Raw genomic sequence first — 16,918 nt, forward strand, 5'->3', positions numbered from 1 at the left:
CGAGTACCCCTGGAGAGGGTGGTTGGTATCTGCCGGGGACTGTCTCACATATTACAGGGCTGGTGACAGATGCCAGTTCTTCTGGAAGGGAATATGGAGTCACCAGGGGAGCACAGGGCATCCCCAGGGACAGCGTGTGCCTGGGATGGGCAGTGAGTAGAGATTCACAGAAGCAAGTGCAGTCACCCAAACCAAAGGGCTAAACCAAAGAAGGCACTGAGTGAGGGCTCTGCAAGCTCAGCAGAGCCAGCAGGGACTCAGCAGGCCCAGGGAAGGGACACTCCAGAGCGGTTCTTGTCACCTACCTACAAACCATGGGCTGGGTGCAAGGACACATCTGAACCCCTCCTGAGCCATTTGAAATACCGTGTTTGCTTTGAGCATCTTCCACAGCCACAGACCCTGGGGAGGGGGGTGTCAGGTGCAATGCTGCTGGGCCAGCTGGCTCTGCCATGGCCAGTGCAGAGTCACCCCATGGCCCCACAGCCTGCTCGTGCTGCAGAGAAGCACTGACAGCCCGGGGCCCTGCGGGGACCTGGGGAGGGGTGAAGGAACAGCCGGCCAGGCCAGCACAGGCACATTCACCTGGGGAAAAGCTCTCTGGGAAGCAGGGAGTCCTGAGCGGGGCTGCTCACCGTGCCCTGAAACACCCCCCCCCCACTCCCTGTCCCCCTGTGCCCTGTCCCAGCTCTGGCGCTGGCCAGTTGCCCTGGGCTGGGGCAGCTCCAGCCCCCCAGGAGGGGGAAGGGGCCTGGGAGGAGCAGTCCAGGGAGCTGGGGGGAGGTCAGCATCCCACTCTCTGGCTGGGAATGGATCTCCAGCTTGGGCAGATGTGGGTATCAATACGTGGATCATTAACAGGATGAGCACAGGATGTAACATTGATCACAATACAGTGGTAGATTTGGTGACCAACCTTTAGAGATATCTTACCCATGATGTTCAGCAAGGCTGGTTTCCACTTTCACTAAACAAATCCATTAACTATTATAACAGAGCATCATTCCTTCTCTTTCTTCTAAGCATTTTCCAATTTCAGACAGATGCTTGGTGTTCTGTTTGAGAAACCTGTCTAGTTGATGGAAGGTTACTCCAAGTGTTCCTGATGCATTAAACAGTGCAAAAATCATTTCTTCAGTCATATGAGAAGTTAACTAGTAGGTCTGCTTTGTGATTTGGGCAAAAACGTATGTCACATTACAATGGCAACTGCTGCCTTATTCTTATGGACAATTAGGCTCGCCGGCTACCATAACAGGGTCTGAACCAAGGTTCCTCCTGAGACAGAAGTTCAAAGTCAGATCGGAGCGAAATAAAATTTAATGACACACATGCGGTAATTACAGCTTGAGATGGGTGCCTCCAAAGAGGGACCCCGTTTGTACAAATCCCTGGGTAATTACACCCTTCCAGTCTAGTATCCACCCCATATTTCTGAACCAATCATAATATTAGAGTTCAGGGTCTTACAGCTCCCGGTTGGTCCTTTCTGGAGTTTCCAGGTGTGGTCTTTACTTCTTACTATGAACTTCTGCATAGGTGTCGATGGCTCTTTTACTCCCTTATCTTGTCCCTCAGAACCAGTCTTTGGGATTACTTCTTTCTTGCATAGTTGTCTGGCTCTTCTACTTCCTTATCTTGTCCTCCAGAATCAGTCTTGTGGTTCCTTTGTTTCTTCCTTCTGTGTCCTACCTTAAAGTCCATCTCCCTGCTGCTGCTCATTAATGTTAAACTGCTTGTTTCTCTCTACAGTCCCCCCTCCTGCCCTTATCTCTCCGACTTGAACCTGCTTTGGGGCCTTCTTTTACTTAACTAGCTAAAAGTTCAACATATCTAGCTGAATGGTCATAGCTTGCAGCCTCAGGCTTCAGCAAATTTAGCTACTAACGCTAAGCAAGTTATGCTAAGTGATCAACTCTAGACAGCTTCAGTCCAATGTTCTCTAACAGTCCTCCCTTTGTTTTTATTAAGCATCCCTGCTAACATGTTAAGCAGAGTTCTCGAAGCCTTTTGAGGCGTACTGTCACTTTCCATAATTTTATGTACAGTATGGTTGTAGGTAATAGGCATAACACGGTTAAACTTCACACAACTACTACTGGGTGCAACATAGATGCCTGTTGCAGTTGGTGGCCATCCCAGAAGAGTCTCCCAGCAATCATATTCTCCATCCTTCTTCACTCTTTCCGAGATGTGCTGTATCTCTTCTGTATCATGATGAAGAGTGATTAGAGGTTTTTGTCCGTTGTTTCGGATGCGTTTCAGCAGTTGACACAGGTCATCATGTTGTAGCAGTTTCTTCACCAATGTAAGATTCATTCCGATGGGGGTAGGCAATAAATATTGACTTAAGGTATAATTAGATTGTAATAATTGATAAGACACAACAGGAGCTGAATAATTAAAGTCACATCCCATAATTCTAGTAAAACTACAAACACCAATATTTGAGTGATAACTTGTGTTTACAGTAATGTTATCTACAAACATAAGATCACAGAGGGTTCCCATACAAACACATCCTTTCCCAATATATACAAGTACAGTTCCAGGGGTTTCATCGGGATGTATTTCAAAATGACAAACATTTTGTTCAGTATCAAGACAAATGTCTTCAGCTTTGATGGTATTACTCTCACAAATAAATCCTTGTTGTTCCCGTACAACACGTGTTAACATCAACAGTTTGCCATTTGTTTCTGTTTTGCTGTGCCCACACTATGTTCTATCGGATTCAGTATAGCTCCATTATTATTTAATCCCAGCACAATGATTGGGTACATGGTGTATACCAAAGCATTGCGTATTGTTAAGACAAAAGCTATAGCCTTATTGTTGATGGGGTCATAAGTAAAATTGACTAGACGCCACCAAGAGTGGAATTCCTTTTCAAATTTACTTGCATTATCCCAAATTACCTTTCGAATTTCAGTGGGTAAGGTGCCCTCTTCACCTTCTCTAATAATTGCCACTACCACAGATTGCATCCACAGCTGAGCTTGGATACAACTAAGAGCTAGAGAAACATTATATTGGGCTACACCAAGTGCATTTACAATTAAGTGGTGGTCTCTTTCATTAATTCTTTCCCATTGAGGTAATATATCAGGTAAGAGCCACTGCTTAGTTCCTAATGCTAATAAAGAGGAATGCAATGGATGTTCTAATTTGTGCAAATCACTTGTCACTGTACTTAGTTTATTCATGAGCACTTCGGCATCTATATTATTTAAAACTCCTAATCCTGCCCCTCTGATACTGGTCACATCCCTCCTTGTTCGTTTGGGAGAGGTGAGGGTTCGCCTATGCAACCGTGCTGACCATCCTGCATAGGATGTACTTAGAAATGGTGAACAGGCCAGTTTGACTGTAGAGATGTTAATTTGCATCAATAGTTCTACTCATTTAAGAGACCAAGATGGATTGAATAACACTCGTTGCTGGCCTGTATTTTTAATTACATATGGTCCTGCCTTTACTATTATGGGAGACATTTTACTCGAGGGAATAGTTCTTGATTGATCCAGGGGGGTCGGTTTGGACTGATCCGAGCTAACACAGGAGACCTGGGCTTCTATTTCTCTCTTGGTGGATACAGATATACACCACTTTTGGTCAGTTTTACACTGTTTTTTTTTTTTTTTACAGCATTTGCTTTTAGTTTCTGTCAATACTGTTTCATGTAAATTTGCTGACATGCAACAAAAGGTTAAACTGAATTCACTCACTCCTAGCCCTGAATAATTAAACCAAATTTGGTTTCCTTTGGTATTGTTTTCAGAATACCTTTGTGTATCATAATTATCTCGTCTTATTAACTGTATACTTATCCATCCGGAACTTGTGGTTAGAAACAATATTAGGCACATCCACGGAGCATGTGTGGTTGTCTTCATTGCTCTGTAGTGACACCTGCTGTGCTCGCTTCTTGGTCTGCAGTTTGTTTCATGTGTGAGTGGTGAATCCAATTCTCTTTTCCTAAAACTTTAACAGCAAAATAAGAACTTAACAATACAGTGTAGGGTCCTTCCCATTTTGGTTCCAACTTAGCTTTTCGTGAGAATACTTTTACCAATACTTCATCTCCAGGTTGTATATCGTGCACGTGTATTTCAGGTGGTGTGCACTGATACCATTGAGCATATTTTTTAAGATTTTCAAACCTTTTTTGGATACCTAGAACATATTGGGTTAGCCGTTCATCTCCGTCCAACAGGCTGGTCTTAGCTGGGATATAAGTCCCTGGTATGGCTAAATGTCTCCCAAAGAGAATTTCTGCTGGTGTTGGTCCTATGGGTTCTTGCGGAGCATTTTGAACATCCCATAGGACTAAATTTAGGGCTTCGGGTCATTTTAGGTTAGTGTGTGTGCATGCTTTTGCTATTTTTTTCTTTCTACCTGTCCTGAAGACTGTGGGTGGTAAGGGGTATGTAGGTTTTTTCTCTATTCCCAGTGATTTATATAATTGGTTGATCATGTTTGCTGTAGAATGGGCACCCCTGTTGGAATCAATGGCTTCTGGAACCCCATACCTGGGTATGTTTTCTTTTAGTAAGTCTTTTGCTACTCCTGCAGCGGCCTTTCTTGTTGGGAAAGTCTCTACCCAGCCTGATAACTGATCTGCTATCCCTAACAAATGTTTTTACCCACTGGCAGCTGGCATATCCGCGTAATCTATTTGTAGCCTTTGAAAAGGGAAGTAGGCCCACGGTCGTCCCCCTAACTCTGACTTTGGTTTGCTGCTTGAGAACTTTTGGCAGGTTGGGCAGCTCTTGGTTATCCTTTTCACAGCAGCATAAATTCCTGGAGCTGCCAATATTTTTGGTACCTGCTTAGCTACTGCCTCTGTTCCCCCATGAGCTTTATCGTGGAACCACCTAGCTACAGTAAGTACATATTTCTTTCATAGAATTGGTTTTCCTCCAACTGTCCATATTCCATCATCATTTTGGTTTGCTTCCCACTTTTCCCATTGGTTTTTCTCTTCTGCCAAGCAGTCTTTTTCATACATGGTTTTGGGGTCGATTAAATTTGGCCATTTGCTCTGGTCCATCATTGGAATTGCAACCATACAGTCCCTCAAAAGTTGTCAGGTGGCCACTTTCACAGCGGCATCGGCATCAGCTAAAGCATTTCCTTTACTAATTTCTGCAGTGCCTTTAGTATGGGCTGGGCAGTGTATTACAGCAATTTCTTTGGGCAGTTGGACTAATTCTAGCAAATTACGTATTTCTTCTCCATTAGCTATTTTCTTTCCTGATGATGTAAAACATCCTTGTTCTTTCCATAACATCTCAGTTGCATGACATACTCCAAATGCCTGTTTTGAGTTGGTATATACATTTACTCACAGGTGCTTACCTATCTTTGCTGTTTGGGTTAATGCTATTAATTCTGCCCCTTGAGTGCTTACAGACGGAGATAAGGGATTAGCCTCAAGTATCTCAAAGAGGTTGGTGACAGCACAGCCTGAATGGCGTTTTCTGTCCAAATAATAGGATGATCCATTGATCCATCTGTAAACAGAACTAAGTCTGGGTTTCCCAAAGGGTCATCTTTGAGATCCTCCCGGGGCTTGCTCCAACTGACAACCACCTGGTCACAGGAATGATAAGGCTCTCCATCTTCAGGTGGAGGTAATAGCATCACTGGATTTAAGATGTTGCATCTCTTTAAGGTCACATTATCTGCGAGTAATATTATTAGTTCATAGTGGTGAGCCCTCTGTGGGGATAGTGCTTGAGTAGCATATTGTTTCATTAACAGTTCCACTTCATGTGGCACATACACAGTCACTGGGTGACCCAAAAGTACAGGTCGTGTTTTTTCAATAAGGGCTGCTATAGCTGCTATCGCTCTGATGCATCCTGGAGTGCCTTTGGTTACCGCATCCAGTTGGGTGGAGTAATAGGCCACTGGCCTACGGTGAGGATCTAGTTTTTGGTGAGTACTCCACTTGCTACTCCCTGTTGTTCATGAACGAATAATTCAAATGGTTTACTATAATCTGGTAGTCCCAGAGCTGGGGCTGAGACCAGCGCCTTTTTCACAGATATGAAAGCTTTCTCTTTTTCTGGACCCCAGGTCAAAGGCTCTATCTCCTCCTTCTTTGTTGCCTGGACCAGAGGTTTGCTAAGTTCTCCCAACCCAGGAATCCATGGTGGGCAAAATCCTACAGCTCCTAATAATCCCCTAAATTGCTTTTTTGTTATAGGACGGGGCATATCAAGAATTGGCGATACCCATTCTGGATCAATTAATCTGTGCCCTTCCTTCAATGTAAACCCCAAATATTTTACCTCTTGTTGACACAGCTGGAGCTTGGATGGAGATGCTCGATGCCCTTTCTCTGCAAGAGCATTACATAGAGAAATAGTGTCTTTCAAACAAGTCTCGTAATCTTTACTTGCTAATAACAAATCATCCACATATTGTAATAACACTGAATGTACTGGAAGCTCAAAATCCACAAGATCATTTTAAAGCATACGTGAAAACCTAGTTGGAGACCCCGTAAATACCTGTGGTACTCTAGTCCAAGTTAATTGTTGTCTCTTCCAAGTGAAGGCAAAAAGATCTTGGCTGTCCTCAGCTGTCCTCCAAGGAGGAACAATTGACCTCACAACCACAAACAGCAGCCATGGGCCTAGCACTGGCCTATCAGGCACTGAGCCACAAGCGACATCACAAGCACAAACAGCAGCCATGGGCCTAGCACTGGCCTATCAGTCACTGAGCCACAAGTGACCTCACAGCCACAAACAGCAGCCACATGACCAGCACTGGCCTATCAGGCTCTGAGCCACAAGTGACCTCCGAAACACAAACACCAGCCATGGGCCTAGCACTGGCCTATCAGGCACTGAGACACAAGTGACCTCACAGCTGAAAACATCAGCCACGGGCCTAGCACAGGCCTATCAGGCACTGAGGCACAAGTGACCTTACAACCACAAACAGCAGCCATGGGCCTAGCACTGGCCTATCAGGCTCTGAGCCACAAGTGACCTCACAACCACAAACAGCAGCCATGTGTGATATGTGCTAATTTGTTGCATCAAAGTGAGAAACAGCCTTCGGAACATCTTGTATTGTGGTATGTGCTAATTTGTTACATCAGCGAGAAACAGCCTTGGGAACATCTGTGGGAACATCCTACATCCTGTGGTGGGGGGCATGTACCCTGCCTGAGATAATTGAGTTGAGCTAGCGAAGCGGCAATGTTAGTTTAGATAGCTTAATATGGCGCACAATGCAGAGGAAGACTCCAGCCTTCATCCCCACGACCACCAGAGGGCTGAAGAAGACCCCCTAGCAACAGCCGGCGCAACCGCAGAAGTTACAGGAAGTGCCCCGTATACCCGGAACTGGAATCGCATATAAGGAGACTGTGAGGGGGGGGGTTGCGCGCGCCATTGGTGGAGCAGGAGACTCCCCGGCCGCCCAGCGCTGTTTTGCTTACTTGTAACTTGCTCAATTATTCCATTAGATTGGATTTTATGCAAACCAATTGGTCGTGTTTGCCTAAAACAATTTTTTGTGCCGTGACTCGGATGCAGGTTTCCCTGGTTTCGGGACTCTGACTCAGGGGAGGCACCCCATCTTCGGATGGTCCCTGAGTGGGTAGTTCCCCTACCACAACCTGTATTTCTGAACCCTAAATCGGAGAAGTAAGCAAAAGAACTGCAGTACCCCGTAAGCTTTGTGCACGAAGATCCGAACAAAGACTCAGGACTGAGTGAGTATTGGTATGCGGTTCCGTTCGGTTGGGGTGGGATACCCGGAGCATGTCTGAGTGAGACGTCCCCAGGGGATGGAGTGAGTGCGGACCCTCCAGGAGGGTGATTGTGTAGCAGGGGACCGAAAAGGGGCACCCGTCGGCCGACTGGGCCACCCACTGCGAAGGGACAACCGTCCTAGCAGTTAAAGACTCGGGTGGTGTGAGTGCGGTCCCCAGAGGAAAGAGAGAGAGTGACTGGGGTGGGTGCTCTGTTACCATTCTCGTTCTTACCGAGGAGGCACGGGGCCTTCTCCCCAGACCCCGGACCATCACCACACAGACACCAATATGAGGAGTGGCAAAATGGCGTTTAATGAAGCGTGTCCTGCTCCTTTATAATGCTGTAAAGCCCCACCTTCTTTTCCGGCAGCAGTGCTCCGCCCGTTACGACCTTCCCATGTTCCGCCCCGCAGTGCCCCCCCCTGCTCATCCTTTTTCCTCCACATCTCCCCCTCTCCCATCAACATTGTTTCGTTATATCGAGCGGGACGCAACGAAACAAGCGAAAGTGAGCCCATCTTATTCCGGCAGCTGGACGACAGCAACGGCGGACGTCATTGATCGCGGCAGACCTACAGCAGGCCGCTGGGCGGAAGCTTGCGTTGGTAGCACTGCTGCTACTGCTCAAGGTTACTGTATGTGCGGTGTGCCGCGACGGGACCGCCGTCGGGTGGTTACTTGCGTTACTAGCTTCGTGATCAGAGCTGTGTGCTGCTTCCCCTTTTCCCGATTCTTAACGCAGGCGATGTCCTTGTCTTCGTCGTTCAGGGAAAACCTTGATCCTCTAATAGGCTCGCTATTATCTCAGTGGTGACGTTAGCCTGCTTCTCAGCCCAGCAAGCTAACCGGCCGATCTGGTTCAGAGCGTTGCCTGCCGCTGCTCCAGGCACGAAGAAGGCCAAAAACACTCTTTCAGTGGGACTGCGGAGGGAAACTTGATCATTACACTCAGGTGAGAGCCCTATGGCTGCTCGTTTACTGCGGACGGCGGTCTCATTCTCCGTGATATGTTTCCACCAATTTTGATCCGGTGCCAGTAATGTCAGCTTACCAAGATAACATGGACCACCCATTACCCTTTTTGGAATTCCCTGCCAGGCCCGGTCACCACATATCAAAAAGACGTCTGGTGGCAAGGCCTTTGGGGTACCATTGTTCCAAATTAAGTGCCCCTTTGTGGCCTCAGCCCCAAGGGCTCCCAGCCCCTGGCGGCTGGTGCCATTGGTGCCACAGAAGGAATCACGGTTTTGATAATCATAATAGACTGCTGTTGGAGTGACGTTCGTCCACCCTGTCCAGTTAAATAACCGGTAAGGGTGCACGCGTCCCCCAAAATAGATACATGTTTGAGTCCAATTGCCTGATGTGTTTCCAATTCTCATGGACCCCAACAGGTTTAACTCCTGTGGGTCCCATGGCAGCGTTCTGTTTAGGCCTGCAATGAGGGTGGCACTGCAGCTAGCAGTCGACAGACTGCCACTGCAGCTTCCTGTGCTGTACTCCTGGAAGCTGTTGACATTATAGCTGGGGACCCCTATTAAACAGGTTCTAAAAGGTTGGGTAGCGGAAGCTAGAGACAAACAGAAAGTGTGTTGCCCTGTCCTGTTCGCCCAGGTAACCCACATATTTTGCCTGGGCTCAATCTGGTAGAGAGCCATTACCACTGGGAACAGTATCCCCAGAATCAGGATCTTCGCCGTCTTGTTCAGTAGATGAGTCATAGCGAGTCAAGACAGGCTTCACGTTCTTGCTGGGTACCTTCACTGGACCACGATCTGCGGAGACACATATATAACCTCGACCATTAAAAGCAATAGGGGCGGGCCCAATGCACCTTCCGAAGACGGGGGCAGTCCGCTGGTAGCCTATAGTTCAGGTGTCAGAGCTGTTTCGATGAGCTTCTATTTTGCGTAAAAGCGGCTTTACCCAGCGTGTGGGGACCCACCTCGCGGCCTCCGGGCCCCCTTCCGCGCTCGCGACCGCAGCATAACCTCTGCCCTGCGTTAGTAGTCTCCACCCGGTCTCCCATTCCCCCGTCGTGGGATTCTTGACCCGCACCTCAGGACCCTCCGTTGGGCTCATTCCTCCCCAATGCTTTGCTACCGGTTCATGACTATTCTCCCCTCGGAGGTGATGGTTTAGGGCGTACAGTGCTTTTTGTAAAATTTCAGTTTGTTTCTCTCTGGGGATGGCTGAGTGCTCGGGGATGCCCTCCCCCTCTCCCAACACATCAATTTTCTGTTTAAGAGTCCTGTTCGCTCTCTCGACTATGGCCTGCCCCGTGCTATTGTACGGTATGCCGTGGATTATCTTGATTCCCCATCGCTGCGCCCACCCTTCGGTGCTCGCTGATGTGAAGGCGGATCCATTATCTGTCTTGATGGTCTGAGGTAGCCCCAGCACGGCTATTGCGTACGCCCAGTGCTTTTGGGCCGCTCGGCTCGTGGTTTTCCTGTGCTGCGTGGCTACGATCATGCCGCTGTATGTGTCCACCGTGACTGCCAGCCAGGGATCGGGTCTGAGCCTCTGACATAAGGTAAAGTCTGTTTGCCAGACTTGATTCGCCATCAGGCCTCGGACGTTCGTCCCTCCCTCCTGCAAAGGCCGCCTGCAGCAGTACGGGCATGTGGCGACCACGCCTCTGGCTTCAGAGATGGGGATGTGGCAAGTCTTGGCCAGGGCCTTGGCTCCGACGTGCAGCCACTCATGGAGGTCCCTGGCCTCCCGCAGGGTCATCACTCTGCCGGCCGCCTTATCGGCTTCCGCGTTGCCTTCTTGATAGTAGCCCAGTATTTTGCTGTGGCTCCGGACATGCGTAATACAAACCGTGCCAGTCCGCGCCTGCAAGGCGTCTTCTAGCATTGTGGTGATCGGCGTGCCCGCCCAACCCCGCGTGGCCATTTGCCTCACCAGGTTGTACGTGAAGATGGAATCTGTGGCGATATTCAGGTGGTCATCAGGGAACATCCTCAAGGCCATCTCTACAGCCTTGGCTTCAAGGTACTGAACACTGACGTCTGCCGCTCGAAAGGTGGCCTCCTTCCATTCTCCATTCTCCTGCCAGGCGACGGCCGCTGTCTGGGTCTTTGAGGAGGCATCCGTGAAAACAGTGTTTCCCGGTTTCGGAGTAGGAAGCACTCGAGCAGGCCCGCCAACCTCTATGATGTCCAGGTGCCTCAATGGCTGGAGGCGCGGGAGGTGCTGGATTTCTCCTGGAAAGCCTTCCATGGCCATTGCCATCGCCGTGGCAAAGGTCTCTGTCTGTGCATCGGTGTCCTTCTTGAAAGGCAGGGCAATCGCGTCCGGTTCACGTGCGAATGCAGAGATGCATGTCTTCCGCCCCTTAGTGATCATTCGTGCTAAGAGGCTGGAATGCGGCACAAACGCTCCAGCCGGCCGCGTGGGCGTGACCCACCAGATCACTCTCATCCGCTCTGGTTGTCCTTGTCCAAGCACAGCCATGCCACCTTGCCGGTTCAGCACTGGGTAGAGCGTGATTTTTTCAGCGGGGTTCCAGCGCTGCACCGATGGGTGGCTCAGCATCTCAGAGATGTTCTTCAGAGTCTCCTTGGCCTCTGCGGTCAGTCGCTTCTCCTCCCATGGGTTCCTGCCCTTCAGCATTTCGTACAGCGGTTGCATCTGGCTCGGTGTTATGGGCACCATATTCTGGAGCCACTGGAGGCTCCCCACTAGCGCCTGAGCGTCATGTAGGGTGCGGACGTCTGGGTTCAAAGTTATAGGCAGCGGCTTTATCTGCGAGTGTCCAATCTCCGCCCCTAGGAACTTAATGCCTGGTCCCTTCTGGACCTTTGCTTCGTTTATTGCCAGCGAGGCTGCAGCCAAGCACCGCCTCAGGTCGGCTGCCATTTCCTGCAGCCCTTCTGCGCTGGGTGCTGCCATCAAGATATCATCCACGTAGTGGATCATGACCCCCGCCGCATGTTGAGTTCGTACCGGGGCTATTGCGTCGGCTACAACGCGTTGGCAAATTGCAGGTGAGTTCTTCATGCCCTGTGGGAGCACCGTCCATTGGTAGTGCCGCGCCGGCTCCTGCTTATTCACCGATGGGACTGTGAATGCGAATCTCTCCCTATCCCGTGAGTGCAGCGGGATAGAAAAGAAGCAATCTTTGATGTCTACTGCCATAGTCGGCCAATTCTCAGGAAGTGCCGTCAGTACCCGCAGTCCCGGTTGTAACTGTCCAAAGTCACATATCTGTTGATTGATCCGTCTCAGGTCATGTAATAGCCGGTAGCTGTCCTTAGTCTTTTTTAGGATCACGAAAATCGGAGAGTTCCAAGGGCTATTGCTGGGCTCTAGGTGCCCTTGCTCCAGTTCGCGAGCCACTATCTTCTGCGCCGCTTCCAATTTTTCTGAAGTCAGGGGCCACTGGTCAGTCCATATCGGGTCGTCACTTTTCCATTTTAAGGGTATAGCCCTGATCTCACTAGCGGCGGTCCCAGTGGCCCCCATCAAAAATTTCTGATCTTGATGTTGAGTTGGCTGAGCGCGTCCCGGCCCAGTACCGGGTCAGCAATTTCGGTGACATAAGGTGTGATTGTCGCTTGTGTTGGCGCGCCATGCTGTTTTGCGTCAGGATCATGCAGGGTGAGTTTCAATGCGAACCGCGAGCGGTACGCCTTCGCGTTGCCTCCCACCCCGGTGAGACTTCCTCCCTGGTCCGTCGGCCAGTTTTTTGGCCACATGCGGAGAGGGATGCACGTGACATCAGCCCCAGTATCCACCAACATCTTTAGCTGTGTGTTCTGGGGATATGCCCAGGGGTTCTCCAGGGTGACCATGGCCCCAGGCCGGTGGTTGCAGTCTAGTACCAGGGCCACTGTTCCGGGTTCTCGCCGGTCGAGCTTCCCCTCTCCTCTTGGGTATACATGGCGGCCGGGGCTTTTCTTTGGGGGCGGGGAGGGGTCCCCGACTGGCCTCCCCACCTCCCGTTTCCCGGCGCCATGCGGCGACACTCCCTTGCCCGGTGCCCCGGCCTGCCGCAGGCCCAGCATGTCATCTGTGGGGCATGGGTGGTGCTCGGACCCTGACGCGCCTTCGGACAGGCCGCCCTGATGTGGCCAAGCTGGCCGCATCCGAAGCATGTCTTTGATCGTATGACCGCAGCCTGTGCCGCCATGGCTGTGGCGACAACGGTTCGGATCTCTCTCACGGGCAACCGGTTCTGTTCTTCCAGCACGTACTTCATTAACTGGGTAGGCCCCAGGTCCCTCGGGGCTCGGCGGATGATCTCTTTTATGTCGTCGTTGGCCTGATTCTTCAGGCACTCGAGCATCAGTGACGCCTTCACCGCTTCAGGGACTTCAGCGCTCTCAATGGCGGCATAGAGTCGATCGCAGAAGGCAGAGAACGACTCTGTCAGCTTCTGCTTTACTGCCACCCATGGGTCCGTCTTTGTCACCATGCGCGCTAAGTCTTCATATGCCGCGCGCGCTGCCGTTGTGATGGCTCGTATTTCACCGACCGTCAATAAGGTGGCCTGCTGTTGCGAAGTGGTCATGGCATTATCACTCCCCTTCAGGCGGTTCAGGGTCGACCCGTAAAGTGGATGATTCGGATCGCGAGTTCCCAGTGTCAATTCCTGATGCAATCGGCCAACCCACATGTCCTTGTATAGGAGAACTTGGGAGGGAGCCAGTACTGCGCGTGCTAGCATTCGGCAGTCGGAGGGGGTCAGGGATGCTGAGAACACCGTGTCTAGTGCTGCTTGTGTGTCCCGGTGTCTCAGGCCCTGCTCCGCAATACACTTCGATAGATGGTTCACTGCCTTCGGGTCGATGGGCGTCCATTCTATGAGCCCTCCGGGCGCCAGGCGTACCGGCAGCGCCGACGGCGTTTCAGGGGGTGCCGTGAGTTTAAGACCTCGTAACGTCACCGCCCCCGCTGATAGTTGCCAATCTGGCAGGTATAACTCGGCTCGGGGCTTTTCGCCACTGGAATCGTCCTGGGATCGTGTGTCGGCCAGTCGCTGCAGCATCCGCTGTTGTTTTTGTACTTCTCTCTCCAGCCTCCGCAGGAGCCGCAGCGCCTGCTCTAGTCCTATCTCCACATCCTCCTCCACCTCCTCCGCTCTCACGCCTCCCTCGCACTCCCCCCCCGACAGACTTCTTGAAACCGCCTTGTAAGGCTGTCCATCTCATCCTCGCTCACCCGTTCCCTCCCACTGGCTCGTCTTGTACTATCGAAGGTGACTCTCCTCCGCCCTCTTTCTCTGTCCCCGGCGCCATCTTTGGCCGCTGACTCGCCCTGATTCCAGCTCTTATCAGGTACCATGAGTGCCCCGGGGAGCCACTCATTCGGTGTTCGTATTCTCCCTCGCTCATTCTCTCGCTCATTCTCTCGCTCATTCCCTCGCTCATTCCCTCGCTCATTCCCTCGCTCATTCTCCCCCCTTTCTCCTTCCCCCTCGGGCTCACTGGGCGCGACAGGGCAAGGTTGTCCTGCTCTGTCTGCCTGTCGCAACTCGTCCCAGGGGTAGTGTGGTGGAGGGGCACGCGAAGCCTCTTCTCCCAGCCCGGCTGGCATCACCAAACCTCCGTCCCGTTGTTCCTCCCCTTGCTCTTCGACCCGCTCCTCTCCCCCCTCTGGCGCCGTCTCCTCCGCCGCTCCCTCTATCTCCGTCGACCCCACGCGTATCCCACTCCCTCTAAGTGCCTCTCTAGCCGCCTTCCACGTCTCCCGTTCCTCCCTCGCTCTCCGCAGGAGCATTCTTATCAGCCCCCACACCTTTAACTCCCTCGCAGATCCCCCGTTCATCGGGGACTCCGCCAGCGCTGCTGTGCATTGCAGCCACAGTTCCTCCCGCAGAATCTCCATAGGAGAAGTAATCACTCCCTCCTTCACGAGCCTCTCTACACACGCTCGTATCGCGCTCGCCTTCAGCGGCGCCCGCCATTCCTTGGCGCAGGCCATGACTACCTTACATATGGCCTCCATAGTTCCGGATCCGGATCCCTTCCTCACGCTCCCGGTGCCTACGCCGGCCGAGCCGCCTCCTCGGTATCACGTCGGGGTCACCACTTGTTACCGTTCTCGTTCTTACCGAGGAGGCACGGGGCCTTCTCCCCAGGCCCCGGACCATCACCACACAGACACCAATATGAGGAGTGGCAAAATGGCGTTTAATGAAGCGTGTCCTACTCTATTATAATGCTGTAAAGCCCCGCCTTCTTTTCCGGCAGCAGTGCTCCGCCCGTTACGACCTTCCCATGTTCCGCCCCGCAGTGCCTCCCTGCTCATCCTTTTTCCTCCACATATCTGCGCCAGCCTGTCTCTGCTCTGAAGTGGGGCCATTGCACATATGGCGTCCTTGGCTCTTTATAACAGGTTTCACCATGACAAATCTGTTCTCTGTGCCACAGCTGAGGTCTTGCAGCACAAATATACATAAGTGCATGCAGCCTGGGGCACAGACAATAGCAGATGGAGATGCACAAGCTGTCACAGAATGGTCACATTGTAGGAACAACTGAGATGTTGTGGGACCGCTCATGTGACTCAAGTGCTGTGATTGTAGGATACAAGCTGTTCAGAAGAAACTGTCAAGGAAGATGAGGAGAGAGGATGCCCTTTGTGTGAAGGGGCAGTTTGGTTATATGGAGCTCTTCCAAGGGATGGAAAGGGGCTGGGTGAGAGCTTGTGAGTGAGCATCAGAGTAAGCGTGACATTGTGATGAGAGTTTCAGACAACCTGATCAGGGTGAGGAGGTGGGCACAGTCTCCCTTAAGCAACTTGATGAAGTCTGTGGATCACAGGGCCTGGTTCTTATGGGAGGGGGGACTTTAATCTCCCTGACATTCACTGGAAGGGAAAACAGCAGGACACTGTGCAAGCAGTCCAGGAGGTTTCTGGAGGGTGTCAGGAATAACGTCTAAGCACGGCTCTCTGATGGGCCAATAAGGGCAATGCTCACCTGCATCTAGTACTTGCAGACAAGGAAGAACTGACCAAGGATGCAATCATTGGTGGAAACCTTGGCTGCAATGACCATGAAATAGTGGAGTCCCAGATTGTGAGGGCGGTGAGGAAAGACAGTAACAGGGTACAGACTCTGGCCTTCAGAGGAACAGACTTTGATCTCTTCTGGAGAGTGCTGTGGGATCCCATGGGAGGCAGCTAGGAAGGACAATGGACCTTAGGAAAGCCAGCTGGTCTATAAGGACAGCAGCCACCAAGCACAAGGATGGTTCATACCGATGCTCAGGAGACCACCTTGACTAAACAGGGCACCATTGTCCAGGGAAGTAGGGATGGTGCTGGGGAAGCCAAAGCTCCCCTAGGATACACACATGCAGGGGATGCCAAGGGCCTGAAGAAGAGCTGCTAATGCTTCAATTACAGTGAAAGAATAAACAAAGGAAATGTGGTCTCACTGCTGAATGGGGCAGGGAATGCAGAAACAGCAGATGCAGGTAGGTCTGAGGAACTCAAGTCCTTCCTGACTTCCGTCTTCACCAACAAGGTCTCCTGGGCTGCTGTGCCTAGATTCAGGACTCCAGAGGAGAAAAACAACCAGCTGTGGATGAGAGGGTTGAGTGAGGGATTACTTGCAAGAGCTCAACCCCTACAAGTCTATGGGACTGGATGGGCTGCATCTTGTCATAGCAAGGCCACTCTCTGTCATCTTTGAAAGGTTTTGGAGATCAGGAGAGGTCCCACTGACCAGAAAAAAGAATATGTTGTGCCCATTTTCAAAAAAAGCCACAGGAACAACCCTGGGAACTGCAGTCTGTTCAGTCTCACTTTGGTGAGGAGTGCATCATGGAGCCAGTCCTCTTGCATCACATTCCTGGGCCCATGAGGAAGGTGACTGGGAGCAGTCAGCATGGATTTACTGAAGGTAAATCATTCCTGACCAACCTGATTGCTTTCTGTGAGAAAATAGCTGTACTTGTGGAGGAGTGGAGAGTAGTGGATGTCATATTAACCATGATTTTAGCGAGGTGTTTGACACTGTCTCCCACAATGTCCTTGTATACAAGTAAGGCATTACAATAGGCTGGGCAGACAACCAGATGGGTGAAAAGCTGGTTGGATGGTCGAGCTTAGAGGGTTTTTATGAAAGGGTCATGCTTTACCTGGAACCCAGTGACAAGTGGAGTACGCAGAGGTCTATAC

The 16,918-nt window shown here is 51.0% G+C and overlaps 1 protein-coding gene across 1 annotated transcript in view; it reads right to left on the minus strand.

The window, feature by feature from the left end:
* LOC136993803 (antigen WC1.1-like) overlaps positions 1-16,918 on the minus strand; it is a 350,141-nt gene that overhangs the window by 306,276 nt on the left and 26,947 nt on the right. The gene's annotated exons all lie outside the window — the stretch shown is intronic.

This window comes from Apteryx mantelli, chromosome 20, assembly GCF_036417845.1.
Source record: "Apteryx mantelli isolate bAptMan1 chromosome 20, bAptMan1.hap1, whole genome shotgun sequence".
NCBI classification, from domain to species: domain Eukaryota; kingdom Metazoa; phylum Chordata; class Aves; order Apterygiformes; family Apterygidae; genus Apteryx; species Apteryx mantelli.